Consider the following 14,477-nt stretch of genomic DNA (forward strand, 5'->3'; position numbering starts at 1 on the left):
TGTGTGTAGACAATTCTGACGGGCAAAGTACCACGCATGCTCAGAATAAATTACCAGACGAAAACTATTGGCTACTGGCCCGTTTATAGTCCCGTCGTACGTCGCCGCCTTCAGAACGATCGGATTTTCCAACAACTTTGTATGCAAGACAAGTTTGGGCCAAAATCCGTCAGAAAAAATCAGTCCGACCGTGTATATGGGGCATAATACTTACCTGAGCCCCATCTCTATCCATTGTGACCAGGGATGCGCGGTGAGGTCAGTGGCTGGTGAGGCTCTGGAAAGTATCACAGCCAGATACACACAAGTTACATACGCTGCGATCGGTAGAGCGAGAGCAATAATTCTAGCACTAGACCTCCTCTGTAACTCTGAACATGTAACCTCTAAAAAATTTTAAAGCATCGCCTATGGAGATTCTTAAGTACTGAAGTTTGACGCCATTCCACAAGTGTGCGCAATTATAAAGCATGACAAGTTAGGTATCTATTTACTCGGAGTAACATCATGTTTCATAGTATATAGAAAAGTCAGGCTAAATTTTGTGTTTTTATTATTTCTTTTATTCGTGAAACAGTTTCTTTCCAAAAACGTGTTTCAAAAATAGCTGCACAAATATTTTGTGACATAAGTTGCACCACCCATCATTTTATTCCCTAGGGTGTCTGCTAAAATTATATATATATATATATATATATATATATATATATATATATATATATATATATATATATATATATATATATATATATATATATATATATATATATATATAATGTTTGGGGGTTCTAAATTATTTTCTAGCAAAAAAAAAAATTAAATTTTTACATGGAGGAGAGAAGTGTCAGAATTGGCCTGGGTGGTAAGGGGTTAATTACCTTAAGTAATATACAAGTAATTAATGTATATTATTTGCACTGTACCCAAATTAAATTTTTATATATTTTTTTTTCCCACAAATAGAGTTTTCTTTTGGTGGTATTTTATCACCTCTGTAGTTTTTATTTTTTGTTAAAAAAAAAATGTAAAAAGACAGAATTTATAAAAAATAATAATATATTTTGTTATAAAAAATGTTCTCCTTCATTTATGTATGCTGATGAGGCTGCACTGATGGGCACCGATGGGCTGCACTGGTGGGCACCGATGGGTTGCACCGATGGGCACTGATAGGCGGCACTGGTGGGCACTGATAGGCCGCACTAAAGGGCATTGATAGGTGGCACTGGTGGGCACTGAGAAGTGGCACTAATACGTGGCACTGATATGTGGCAGTGATGGGCACTGATGGGTGACAATAATGGGCACTGATCGGCACTGGTAGGTTACCCTGATAGGCAGCACTGTTAGGTGGCACTTATGAGGCACTGATTGGCACTACTGGTGGGCATAGATAGGTGGCACTTGTGGGAATTGACAGGTGGCACTCATGGGCACTGGCAGGTGGTAATTGTGGGCACAGATGAGGCAGATGTGCCTCTTTCCTCTTCGGGACCGATGTCCCTTGCACATAAGCCGGTGATCGGCTTTTTTTTCTCCTCACGCTGCCAACATGAGGAGAAAAAAAACGATTACCGAACTTTTGTTTACATCACCTGATCAGCTGTCATTGGCTGACAGCTGATCACGTGGTAAGGGGCTGGGATCGGCCCCTTGCTCGGATCTGTGATCACCCGAGTCTCAGTGACACGGTGATCACAGCACGTGCCATGTGCGCCCTGCAGGGGGCGCGTGGGGAGCATGCAAACTCAGCTGTTTGGCTATGCCAAGTGGTTAAGGTCATTTACTATATTTTCAAAAACTGTACTCAAGCAGGTGACCTAATGGACAAATTACTGAAGTTTGAAGTTATAACTTCTGATCAGTAATTTTACAGTAAATAGATAAATAATAAATGATTGTCTTATAACATATAACATAATAATATATGATTTAGCTTATACCTTTTCAGCAGCAGAAGATTCTCGTTCTCCCTCTTAACTGGGTGAGAAAAACACGGAATTATGGGTAAATCTTATCCCCATAAACACATGTATTTCTAGTTAAGAGGGCTGGGCTGGAAGGGAGCATTTGTCTTTTAGACACGCCCCCTTCTATGACACTGCAATGAGAGGCGTGCCTCCACTGCAGCATTTTTATTGGACAGTTTGGGCCAATGGTACTTTACCATTGGTCCAAGACTCCAAGCTGTCCATTGAGCTCAGTGCCTCTGACAAGAAGTGAGGAGAGGCACTGTGAGCTCATCCTCTCGGTCTGCTGCAAACAGAGTGTGTCTGCTTGTATTTAAACTGGCTGCTTTGTATGTAGCTTCTGACAGGCTGTGCAAGGAGCCTTGTATCTTTGAAACCCCAAATTTTGATCAGTGGTGGAGTAGGACCTCAGCTACCTACCCCCCAAATTTGGGGTCTTCGTGACCCCAGGTCGGTGGGCTACTACCCTTGAAATCAATGTGTTTTTTTTTATGTTGATCTGCCTCACCTGACTGCACATCCCTGCTGTCCAGCGATCTTGCACAAGAGTGTCGGCTGCCTGAGACTCTTCCTTCTCATTGGCTGAGATGGCAGTGCGGCGCCATTGACTCTTGCTGCTGTCAATCAAAGTCAGTGAGCCAATCAGGAGAGAGGGGTCGGGGCCTAACCTTGGCTCCATGTCTGAATGGACACACATAGCTCGGCTTGGGTGCCACCACAGTAAGTTGCTTGCTGTGGGGGCACACGGCAGGAGGGAGGGGCTGTTTGCTGTGCATCCTGTGCTCCTTAATCCAGAGTGGATGCACTCTAATTAAGGGGGTTTGTTGCTGGCCAGCTCACCAGATGAAAACAGAGGGGAAAAAGCCGAAAAAAAAAAGAAAACAAATGCAGCTACCGCATCTAATGATTGGTAAGCTGCAATTCATGACATTTTTGGGTTTAATACCGCTTTAATAACGTCTCCCCTCCCCTGGGGGAGCAACCGAGCCACCTTTGAACAGCAACATTGTCTGTCTGTGAAGAGGGTAGTGATGTGCTAGCAGATGTACGTGGACTTAACTAACAAATTAAAGTGGAACTCCAACTCATATATTTTAAGCAGTTACAGCAACAGTTGTTTTCCTTTTGGGATAAAGGTTTTACATGAATACGAGCTGATCATTGTAAGCACCCCTGCCAGTTGTAAGTGGTTTGTCTCAACACTTTTAACATATAAACTTTATTGTTTAAAATATTGGGGCGCCTGCCTTTACACACATATGACATTTAATGACATCCCAGTCTTAGTCTGTAGGGTTCAATATTGAGTTGGCCCACCCTATACAGCTATAACAGCTTCAACTCTTCTGGGAAGGCCGTCCACAAGGTTTAGGAGTGTGTCTATGGGAATGTTTGACCATTCTTCCAGAAGAGCATTTGTGAGGTCAGGCACTGATGTTGGACGAGAATGCCTGGGTCAAAGTCCCTGCTCATATTCATCCCAAAGGTGTTCTATCTGGTTGAGGTCAGAAGATTCTTCCCAGAAGATTTGAAGCTGTATAGATGCAAAGGATGGGCAAACGCAATATTGAACCCTACGGACTAAGACTGGGATGCCATTAAAGTTCATGTGCGTGTAAAGGCAGATGTCTCACTTTTGGTAATATATTGTATTGTGTAACTGTATATAGCATAAAGATAAGTATGGGAAAAAAAATACTGCGCTAAAGAAATCTCTCAAAAATCTGTCTAAATATCTAAAGGCTGCGATTGATACGATGTGATACACACCTATAAAGCATATAAATCAGGAATTTCAACTGCGCTCACAATTACAAAAATCTAAAAAAATATATATCTAAAACCTATAACAGAATAATATGTATACACTATAACCAGTCAAAAATTATAATGCAAAAACCCAACTAAGTGAATAATAAAAATATACTCTATAACTCATACAATAATCAAGAATACAAAAAAAAATATATATATATATATAAAGTGGGGGAGAGTTTTGAGACTTTAAATGAAGCACAATTAAGTACCTCCATCCCGGTAATCAATACGTACAAAAAAAGGGGGGGAGTGGGACTTTAAGTGAAGCACTTGGATAGTAAAAGAGAATTTTAACATGTTTGTTTATTTTAATCATTATTCGATGAAAAACTATTTGTTATAAATAAATCAAATTCATAATATATATAGACATCAATACAATAAAAACATGATATATAGTATCCACATTTGACTGCACATAATAGTAATAATTAAGTTAATAGGGTAATGTGGCATAATGATGCCTATGACAGCATGCCCGACATCGACAGATATATCCACAAGGTAAAAATGCATCCAATAGATGTAAAACAAAATTCAATATATAATAATAGATCAAGAACTGGTAGATATGGTTCCGTATACAATGTGTCTAAGACATCAAATTATAAAGCTCGACGCGTTTCGTGGATATCTCCCCACTCATCAGGAGCTGATGCTACCATAAAAGTTCCTATAAAATAAAATAAGAATGTATAAATAATGTACTGACCAATAGGTAGAAATAGACTAATGAGAATGTAATACAGATAGGTAGTTTGGCCAGAGTGGACTCACCAGTCCGGACGACAAGTGCAGTGCGCGGCGGTGGACGTTGGGCGGGCCAGGAGCACACTCCCCACACACGGGAACTGAGGCGGCAAAGAAATGGATGCGATATCCGTCACGGAAAAAAAATGCACCAGTATAGGAAGGTGTACCCAAGGGTGAGGAATGCAGTGATTGTTGGAACCAATATATCTAGGGATAAATTGGTGATTATAGGTATGCACAAAAATAATATTATTGCAAAGAATTAAAAAAAATATAATAACAAATATACCATAAGCCCCACAATAGCCTAAAAGGGTGATAAGCAAAAAGCAGTGTGATGCTATGTTGAGGGTTTGTGAAGATGAATAAATATAATATTAATAAGGTGTAGGTAAAAAGGAATAAATTAAATATGTGCATGGGAGTATGAGTACGCCTTTTTGATTCTGGGATTTGGTAAGCGTGAATTTTTACCATTTATCAGCACGGTGTTGGTGAAGGAAATTCTCTCTTTTGCACCCGCACAGGATTTCTTGAGAAGAAACACTTATGATTATTGGACTGTTATGCCCACGATTACATCTTGATGAAGAACTGTTTTCTTATATATAATTTTTGAGCACTTTATTCATAATATTTCTGATTGTTCACAAAAATTCTGTGCACTTTACCACTGTATGCTCATGACTACGTCTTTATGAGGAACTGTTGTTTATATATAATTTTTTGAGCACTTTATATATATATATATATTTTGTATTCTTGATTATTGTATGAGTTATAGAGTACATTTTTATTATTCACTTAGTTGGGTTTTTGCATTATAATTTTTGACTGGTTATAGTGTATACATATTATTCTGTTATAGGTTTTAGATATATATTTTTTTAGATTTTTGTAATTGTGAGCGCGGTTGAAATTCCTGATTTATAAAGATAAGTATATTTCTTTACAGACCCAGAGTACAGAACATAATAAGCATCACACATGTGCATTGCATAGTTAATAACTGTGTGTGTATATGGGCACATATAAAGAATGCAGAGGGCACAAGTCATGTTGTATGTAGATAAGAATAGCGGCAATATACAGTGTATAGGTATGTCACAGCTGCTCATACATTGCATGCAGTGCTCAATGCATAGCTGAAGGGTATTACCTGCCAATTACACATGCATACCTGCCTTTGCACAGCTTGCAAATCAAACAATAATCTACCGTATATACTCGAGTATAGGCCGACCCGAGTATAAGCCGAGGCCCCCAATTTACCCCCAAAAAACTGGGAAACCTATTGACTCGTGTATAAGCCGAGGGTGAGATATGCCTGTCCATCCCTGTGTGTGTGTCCATCCATCCATCCATCCCTGTGTGTGTGTGTGTCCATCCATCCATTCATCCCTGTGTGTGTGTGTGTGTCCATCCATCCATCCATCCCTGTGTGTGTGTCCATCCATGTGTGTGTGTGTGTGTGTGTGTGTGTGTGTGTGTGTGTGTGTGTGTGTGTGTGTGTGTGTGTGTGTGTGTGTGTGTGAGGCCTTGTGTGTCCAGCCTACCTGTGTCCCCAGCCTCCGTCCGGTCCCGAGCCTCCGTCCGGTCCCGTCCCGTCCCGAGCCGAGCCTCCGTCCGGTCCGGTCCCGTCCCGTCCCGAGACTCCGTCCGGTCCCGTCCCGTCCCGAGCCGAGCCGAGCCGAGCCTCCGTCCGGTCCCGTCCCAGGATCACCGCTCTTCGTCGGCGCCCATTTTCCTGTTCAAATGCCGCGCCTCCCTGTCTGTGATAGGCGGAACACAATTTCCCAGCAGTCTGTGTTCCGCCTATCACGGCCATCCTTTCATCCTCGTCCGTAGTACGAGGATGAGCGGATGTCCGTGATAGGCGGAACACAGGCTGCTGGGAAATTCAGTGTTCCGCCTATCACAGGCGAAGGCGGAGCCGGAGGCGCGGCTTTTGAATTAGAATAGAATGGCCGCTGTCTGTCTGCTCGACACGCTGATCGAGCGGGCAGACAGCGATGACTCGAGTATAAGCCGAGGGGGGCACTTTCAGCCTCAAAAAAGAGGCTGAAAATCTCGGCTTATACTCGAGTATATACGGTACATAATAAGCAAAACCTCCCGCCATTACCATTCATTGATGTTTATATTAAATAGCACCAACTGTGTGTTTTAATATATATAAAATATATTTCAATATTTGAAAGAGACATAGGAGGTGGAGATCCCTGCCCTGCTATACAGAGACTCATTTGCACCTGGATTTAAAAATGCACATATTTTATGCTTTTCCATTGTGGGTTATATTGAGCTACCATTTTTTGTTTTAGTTTCCAAGGATACCATAGGTCAGCGGTTTACAAGCAGGAAATATTTCATAGTTCCTCTATTTAAAAAAAAAAAAAAAACACAGGATAGCCAAAATTTATGGACACTATTGAACTCTAGTACCACTGCCGCTTGTAAACGACAGTAGGGCTGAAACAACTAATCGATTAATCGACAACGAATCGATTATTAAATTAATCGATTACTCTTTTCATAATCGATTAATCGGCCAGTAACAAAATGGGGTTAAAGTTAATGAGTCTGATGATATTTACCAGATTGACCATTTAATAGTACATCTCTCCTCTAATAGTATATACAGTATATCTCTCCTCTAATGGTATATACAGTATATCTCCTCTAATAGCACATGCAGTATATATCCCCTCTAATAGTATATACAGTATATATCCCCTCTAATATTATATACAGTATATATCCCCTCTAATATTATATATAGTATATCTCTCCTCTAATAGTGTATATAGCCTCTAATAGTATATACAGTATATCTCTTCTAAAAGTATTTACAGTATATATCCCCTCTAATATATACAGTATATCTCTTCTGTCTGTTATTCTCAGAGTGGATTCAATATTTTGCTCCTTAACCATACAGTTGGTTATTTATATTTACCACTGCATATAGAGATATTTAAGAATAAATTACCTTTTTTTTTAAACTTTACATATTAACTAAATTATACACACCTTTTTTTTACGGTTATTACCAGATTAATCGATTAATCGAAACAATAATCGGCCAACGAATCGATCATGAAAATAATCGTTAGTTGCAGCCCTAAACTACAGCATGCAGTATGTTTAAAAGCACAGTGAGTGGTGGTGTGTTTGTATGTACAGTATCTCACAAAAGTGAGTACACCCCTCACATTTTTGTAAATATTTTATTCTATCTTTTCATGTGGCAACACTGAAGAAATGACACTTTGCTACAATGTAAAGTAGTGAGTGTACAGCTTGTATAAAGGTGTAAATTTGCTGTCCCCTCAAAATAACTCAACACACAGCCATTAATGTCTAAACCACTGGCAACAAAAGTGAGTACACCCCTAAGTGCAAATGTTCAAATTGGGCCCAAAGTGTCAATATTTTGTGTCTCTTGGGCATAGAGTTCACCAGAGCTTCACAGGTTGCCACTGGAGTCCTCTTCCACTCCTCCATGACGACATCACGGAGCTGGTGTATGTTAGATTCCTTGCACTCCTCCACCTTCTGTTTGAGGATGCCCCACAGATGCAGGAATTGATAGTTTTGGAAGTGTGGGCAGGTGCCAAGTCCTGCTGGAAAATGAAATCAGCATCTCCCTAAAGCTGGTCAGCAAAGGGAAGCATGAAGTACTTTAGAATTTCCTGGTAGAGCGCTGCGCTAACTTTGGACTTGATCAAACACAGTGGTCCAACACCAGCAGATGACATGGCTCCCCAAATCATTTCTGACTGTGGAAACTTCACATTGGACCTCATGCAATTTCCGATTCCGTGCCTCTCCGCTCTTCCTCCAGACTCTGGGACCTTTATTTCCAAATGAAATACAAAATTTACTTTCATCCGAAAAGAGGGCTGGACCACTGAGCAACAGTCCAGTCCTTTTTATCCATAGCCTTGGTAAGACGCTTCCGATGGTTTCTCTGGTTCAGGAGTGGCTTGACACAAGGAATGCGACAGTTGTAGCCCATGTCCTGGCTACGTCTGTGTGTGGTGGCTCTTGAAGCACTGACACCAGCCATAGTCCACTCCTTGTGAATCTCCCCCAAATTCTTGAATGGTCATTACTTCACAATCCTCTCAATGTTTGCACCTTTTTTCTACCACACCTTTTTCTTCCACTCAACTTTCCATTAATATGCTTGTATACAGCACTCTGTGATCAGCCAGCTTCTTTAGCAATGACCTTTTGTGACTGATGCCGCGTACACACAATCAAATTGTCCAGCGTACTTAGTCCGGCAAACAATCCGGCGGATAGTCCGGCGGACTTTCTACCGAACAGACTTGGCCACACACGGACACACAGAAAGTCTGGCGTTTGCTAGCGTGATGACGTACAGCACGTACGACGGGACTAGAAAAAGGAAGTTCAATAGCCAGTAGCCAATAGCTTCCTTTTCGTAAATTTGCTTCTGAGTATGCGTCATTCTTGGTCCGCAAAAATACTTTCTAAGTCCGCCGGACTTTACGCTGAGAAAGTCCGCTGAAGCCCACACAGGATTGAATTGTCCGGTGAAATGCGTTTCGGCAGACTAAGTACGCCGGACAATTTGATCGTGTGTACGCGGCGTTACCTTCCTTGTAGAGGATGTCAATGACTGTCTTGTGAACAATTTCCAAGTCAGCAGTCTTCCCCATGATTGTGTAGCCTACAGAACCAGATTGAGAGGCTCAGGAAACCTTTACAAGTCTTTTGAGTTAATTAGCTGATCATAATGTGCCACCATGAGTCTACAATATTGAACTTTTTACAATATTCAAATTTTCTGCGATACTGAATTTTGGGGATTTGAAATTTGTCATTATGGGGTGTTGTTTGTAGAATTTTGAGGAAAATAAATGATTTAATCCATTTTGGAATAAGGCTGTAAAATAAGAAAATGTGGAAAAAGTGAAGCACTGTGAATACTTTCCGGATGCACTGTATTACTATATATAATGTAGCACCCTCTCAGACAAGCCGTTAGAAAGGTTAGGTACATTTTTAAAGTGATTCTAAAGTCTCAAGTTTTTTTTTTTTACCTTAATGATATGAGGCATTCCTCCAAAATCCATACCAGACCCTTATCCGAGCATGCAGCCTGGCAGGCCAGGAAAGGGGGAGATGATCAAGTGCCCCCCCTAAACCATACCAAGCCACATGCCTTCAACATGAAGGTTAATTGGGTATCTGGCGCTCCAGGAGGCAATGCCCTTAGATTGTAATATTGTACATTTGATAAGTCAGTCTATAGGTAAAAACAAATTTTAACCACAGTTAGCCCTTGTACACGCGGTCGGAGATTCCGACGGAATGTGTCCTATCGTACCATTTTGTCGGATAATTCGACTGTGTGTGGTCTGCATCGGACTGTTTCCATCGGAATATCCGTCGGACCCAATTTTCCAACTTGTTGGAAATATTTTCCGGCAAACTGGTTCGATCGGACATACTCCGATCATGTGTAGAGAATTCCGATCGGACAAAGTGCCACGCATGCTCAGATCAAATTCCTACACGAAAGCTATTGGCTACTAGCCTGAACGTAGTCCCATCGTAACGAAATAACGTCATCACGTTCTGAACGATCGGATTTTCCGACAACTTGGTCCGACCGTGTGTATGCAACAGTTTTGGACAAAATCCAACGGATTTGGTTGGCAGAATGTCCGACCGTTTGTACAAGGGCTAAGAGGTTGATTTAAAAAGAGGCAGTCATCCTCAGAGTGTGTCCAGCAACTCTGCAAAACATATAAAAGAAACAAGGGGGGGGGGGGCGCCTCTCTAAGTGTAGTATTAAAATAGCATCATTTACTGCACAAGATTAAAAACACTTACAAGATATAAGTGGGGGTCATGCTCATCATAAGTATGTAAGTATGTCAGTTCTACTGCATCCCACAGGCTCCTCACACGATACGGTAGCTGGGAAAGGTTCTCGCGTGATGTGCTGAATAGCTGTACATTCAGGAAAACCAGGAAGTAGTCAGCTTGAACCTGAAGAGGAAATGATGTCACCAGCAGGGGGCGGGAGAAAGTGGTCCGGACTGTCTCTGTGGAATGAAAGGCTACGTGCTCGGAGCTCACAGCTCCTTCTACTGGCCTGTTGTTCTCTGGAGGAGAGCATCATTAACCACTTGCCGCCCGCCCTATAGGGAATTGACGGCGGCAAAGTGGTTTCATAATCCTAACCGGACGTCATATGACGTGATTAGGATTATGAGCCGCTGCGCGCCCCCGGGGGCGCGCATCGCGGCAATCGTTGTTGCGGGGTGTCAGTCTGACACCCGGCAACTACGATCTCGGTAAAGAGTCTCCGACGGAGACTCTTTACCATGTGATCAGCCGTGTCCAATCACGGCTGATCACAGTGTAAATGGGAAGAGCCGGTGATCGGCTTTCCCTCACTCGCGTCTGTCAGACGCGAGTAGAGGAGAGCCGATCGGCTGCTCCTCTGACAGGGGGGGTCTGTGCTGATCGATTATCAGCACAGCCCCCCCCGAGGATGCCCACACTGGACCACCAGGGACACCACTAGACCACCAGGGAAAAGGTAATAAAATCCATAATCCTCCCTAGACCACCAGGGATGCCAGTCAGCACAATGGGTGCCAATCAGTGCCCATAATGGATGCCAATCAGTGCCCACAATGGGCATCACTGATTGGCATGCATTATTGTTTGGCACTGATTGGCATCCATTACTATAACACCGATGCCGCCTATGAGTGCCCACCTGTGCCGCCTATGAGTGCCCACCTGTGCCGCCTGAGTGCCCACCTGTGCCGCCTATGAGTGCCCACCTGTGCCGCCTATGAGTGCCCACCTGTGCCGCCTATGAGTGCCCACCTGTGCCGCCTATCCATGCCCATCCGTGCCGCCCATCCGTGCCGCCCATCCGTGCCAGCTATCAGTGCCAATTTGTGCCACCTATCAGTGTCCGTCCGTGTTGCCCATCCGTGTCGCCCATCCGTGTTGCCCATCCGTGTCGCCCATCAGTGCCGCCTATCAGTGCCACTTCATTGGTGCCCATCAGTGCCACCTTATCAGTGCCCATCAGTGTAGCCCCATCAGTGCCCATCAGTGAAGGAGAAAACGTACTTATTTACAAAGTTTTGAAACTGAAACAAAAAAAAACATTTTTTTTTTCAAAATTTTCGGTATTTTTTTATTTGTAGCGCAAAAAATAAAAACCGTAGAGGTGATCAAATACCACCAAAAGAAAGCTCTATTTGTGGGAAAAAAATGATAAAAATTTCATTTGGGTACAGTGTAGCATGACCGCGCAATTGTCATTCAAAGTGCGACAGCGCTGAAAGCTCAAGATTGGTCTGGGCAGGAAGGTGTTTAAGTGCCCTGTATTGAAGTGGTTAAATACGCTCTCCTGGGCATGACGCCCACAGCCGTAGAACTACAACGGTCAGCGGACCAAAGGCAATGGGATGAAGGATTTTCGGAAAAATAGTAGAAAAAAAAATATATATATATATATATATATATTAAACAGTGCCTTGCGAAAGTATTCGGCCCCCTTGAACTTTTCAACCTTTTGCCACATTTCAGGCTTCAAACATAAAGATATAAAATTTTTATTTTTTGTGAAGAATCACCAACAAGTGGGACACAATTGTGAAGTGGAACGAAATCTATTGGATTTTTGAAACTTTTTTAACTAATAAAAAAATGAAGTGGGGCGTGCAAAATTATTCATAGCCCCCTTGCGTTAATACTTTGTAGAGCCACCTTTTGCTGCGATTACAGCTGCAAGTCACTTGGGGTAATTCTTGCCCATTCTTCCTTGCAAAACAGCTCGAGCTCAGTGAGGTTGGATGGAGAGCATTTGTGAACAGCAGTTTTCAGCTCTTTCCACAGATTCTCGATTGGATTCAGGTTTGGACTTTGACTTGGCCATTCTAACACCTGGATACGTTTATTTGTGAACCATTCCTTTGTAGATTTTGCTGTATGTTTGGGATCATTGTCTTGTTGGAAGATAAATCTCCGTCCCAGTTTCAGGTCTTTTGCAAACTCCAACAGGTTTTCATCCAGAATGGTCCTGTATTTGGCTGCATCCATCTTCCCCTCAATTTTTTTTTTTTTTTGCAAATATAGGTTTTATTAAAGTTTTAAACAAGTAAGACAGAAGTATACAGCAAAAGAAAGGCATGAACATGCCTCACACCGTATATCAATACAGAGGGGTGTTTTCATCTAAACATAGAACAGTAGTTTACATCAAAGACACAAAAGACTCTACCTCTAGTATGTTTGAGCTTTCGTCAGGGGATCAATGAGAAAACAGTGACCGCTATAGCCTTTATTCCTATCTCCTCCTGCAGGAAGTGGGCACAGCACCAAGGCAGTTATGTCCCCGTGACCGAGTCGGCTCACATCTGCTCCCCTGCTAGAGAACTCCATTAACATTGGTGTGTATTATACAGAGAAAGAAAAGATATAGAAAGTAGAAAAAATATAGAGAGGGAGTAAGAATTAGGAGGGAGGGTGGGGATGAGGGAGGGACACAGGGGGAGATTGGGGTACAAGGAATGCTGACTAACCGGGAAAGTGAATCACTTCCAGGCAGTGTCTACTGAGCTGCTTTGTGTGGGAACCTAAATGTGTGTTATAACTGGAGGAGTGATTTACCTTCTTGTGAGTACTTAAATATATTCCAATGGGTCCAAGTCTGGCTATAAATCTCACGTCTATCAGCTGCGGTTAAAACAAGGTCTTCCATTTGGTTGATGTGTTCCACTTTTTTAAGCCAGAGTGCCACCGATGGCAGGTTGCGTTGTTTCCACAACAATGGGATACAAGATTTCGCTGCATTCACTAAGTGTCGCAGGACAGATTTTTTATGTTTTGACCGGGATGTTAGAGACATGGAGTAGAAAGAACGCTGGGTCAGCGGCTATCGTAAAGTCAGTGAATTTTTGAGATATAGTGCGTACTGACTTCCAAAATGTGTGTAGCTTTGGACACTCCCAGAAAATATGCAGCAAAGTTCCCCTATGTGTCTCACATCTCCAGCAATTACTTGTCGTGTCTGGGAAGATGACCTGAAGACGACTTGGCGTCATGTACCACCGCGTTAGTACCTTGTAATTTAATTCTTGAATTTTAGTGCATATGGAGGATTTAAAAGAGAGGTTCACTATGTTTTGTGTCTGTTGTGGTGTGAAGGTCCGGCTTAGGTCTGTTTCCCACTTTTGAATACTCGGGGGGGATATGTGGTTCTGAGGGCGTGTTAAGTAAAGCGTACATTTTTGAGAGTGTCCGAGAAAGTGACTCTTTCTCCGAGCAATATTCCTCAAATGTTGTCAATTGTCTGGCGAACGCCTGGGGCTGACCTAGCGTCCTGAGGAAGTGGTTCAGTTGCAGCGCATTCCAGAAAGTAAGGTTGTATGGGCCTGAGGGGGACACTAAGTTCTCTATGGAGGGCCATGTATTATTCCTTATAAAGTGTGATGCTGTGGTAAGATCGGCGTCTCTCAAGGTCTGGAATCGCAACTGTGATGTTCCCGGGTCAAATTTAGGATTCCCCAAAATCAGGGTCAGAGGGGACGTCTTGGTAGTCAGCCGGTGATGCAGGGCAACTCGGGAGCCTTGACGTAGCGTATTTCCTATCAGGGGGTGTTTTTTTATGCTAAGCAGTACTGCTTCCCAGCACCATAGCGCACTCTTGATGGGAATAGGGGAGTTACCCTGTTCTAGTTGTACCCATAGCTTAGAGTTTCCATGTTGTTGCCAGTCTATGATCCTACCCAGTGTTTTCGCATGATAGTATCTCCTAATATTTGGCAGTGCAAGTCCCCCCAATTGTTTCGGCAGTGTCAATAGTCTGCGGAATTCTTGGCCTTTTCCGGGCCCAGAAAAATCGGGTAAAGATTGATTGTGCCTGCC

Source organism: Lithobates pipiens, unplaced genomic scaffold, assembly GCF_037356315.1.
Source record: "Lithobates pipiens isolate NorthernLeopardFrog02 unplaced genomic scaffold, aLitPip1_a1.2 Scaffold_19, whole genome shotgun sequence".
Taxonomy (NCBI): Eukaryota; Metazoa; Chordata; class Amphibia; order Anura; family Ranidae; genus Lithobates; species Lithobates pipiens.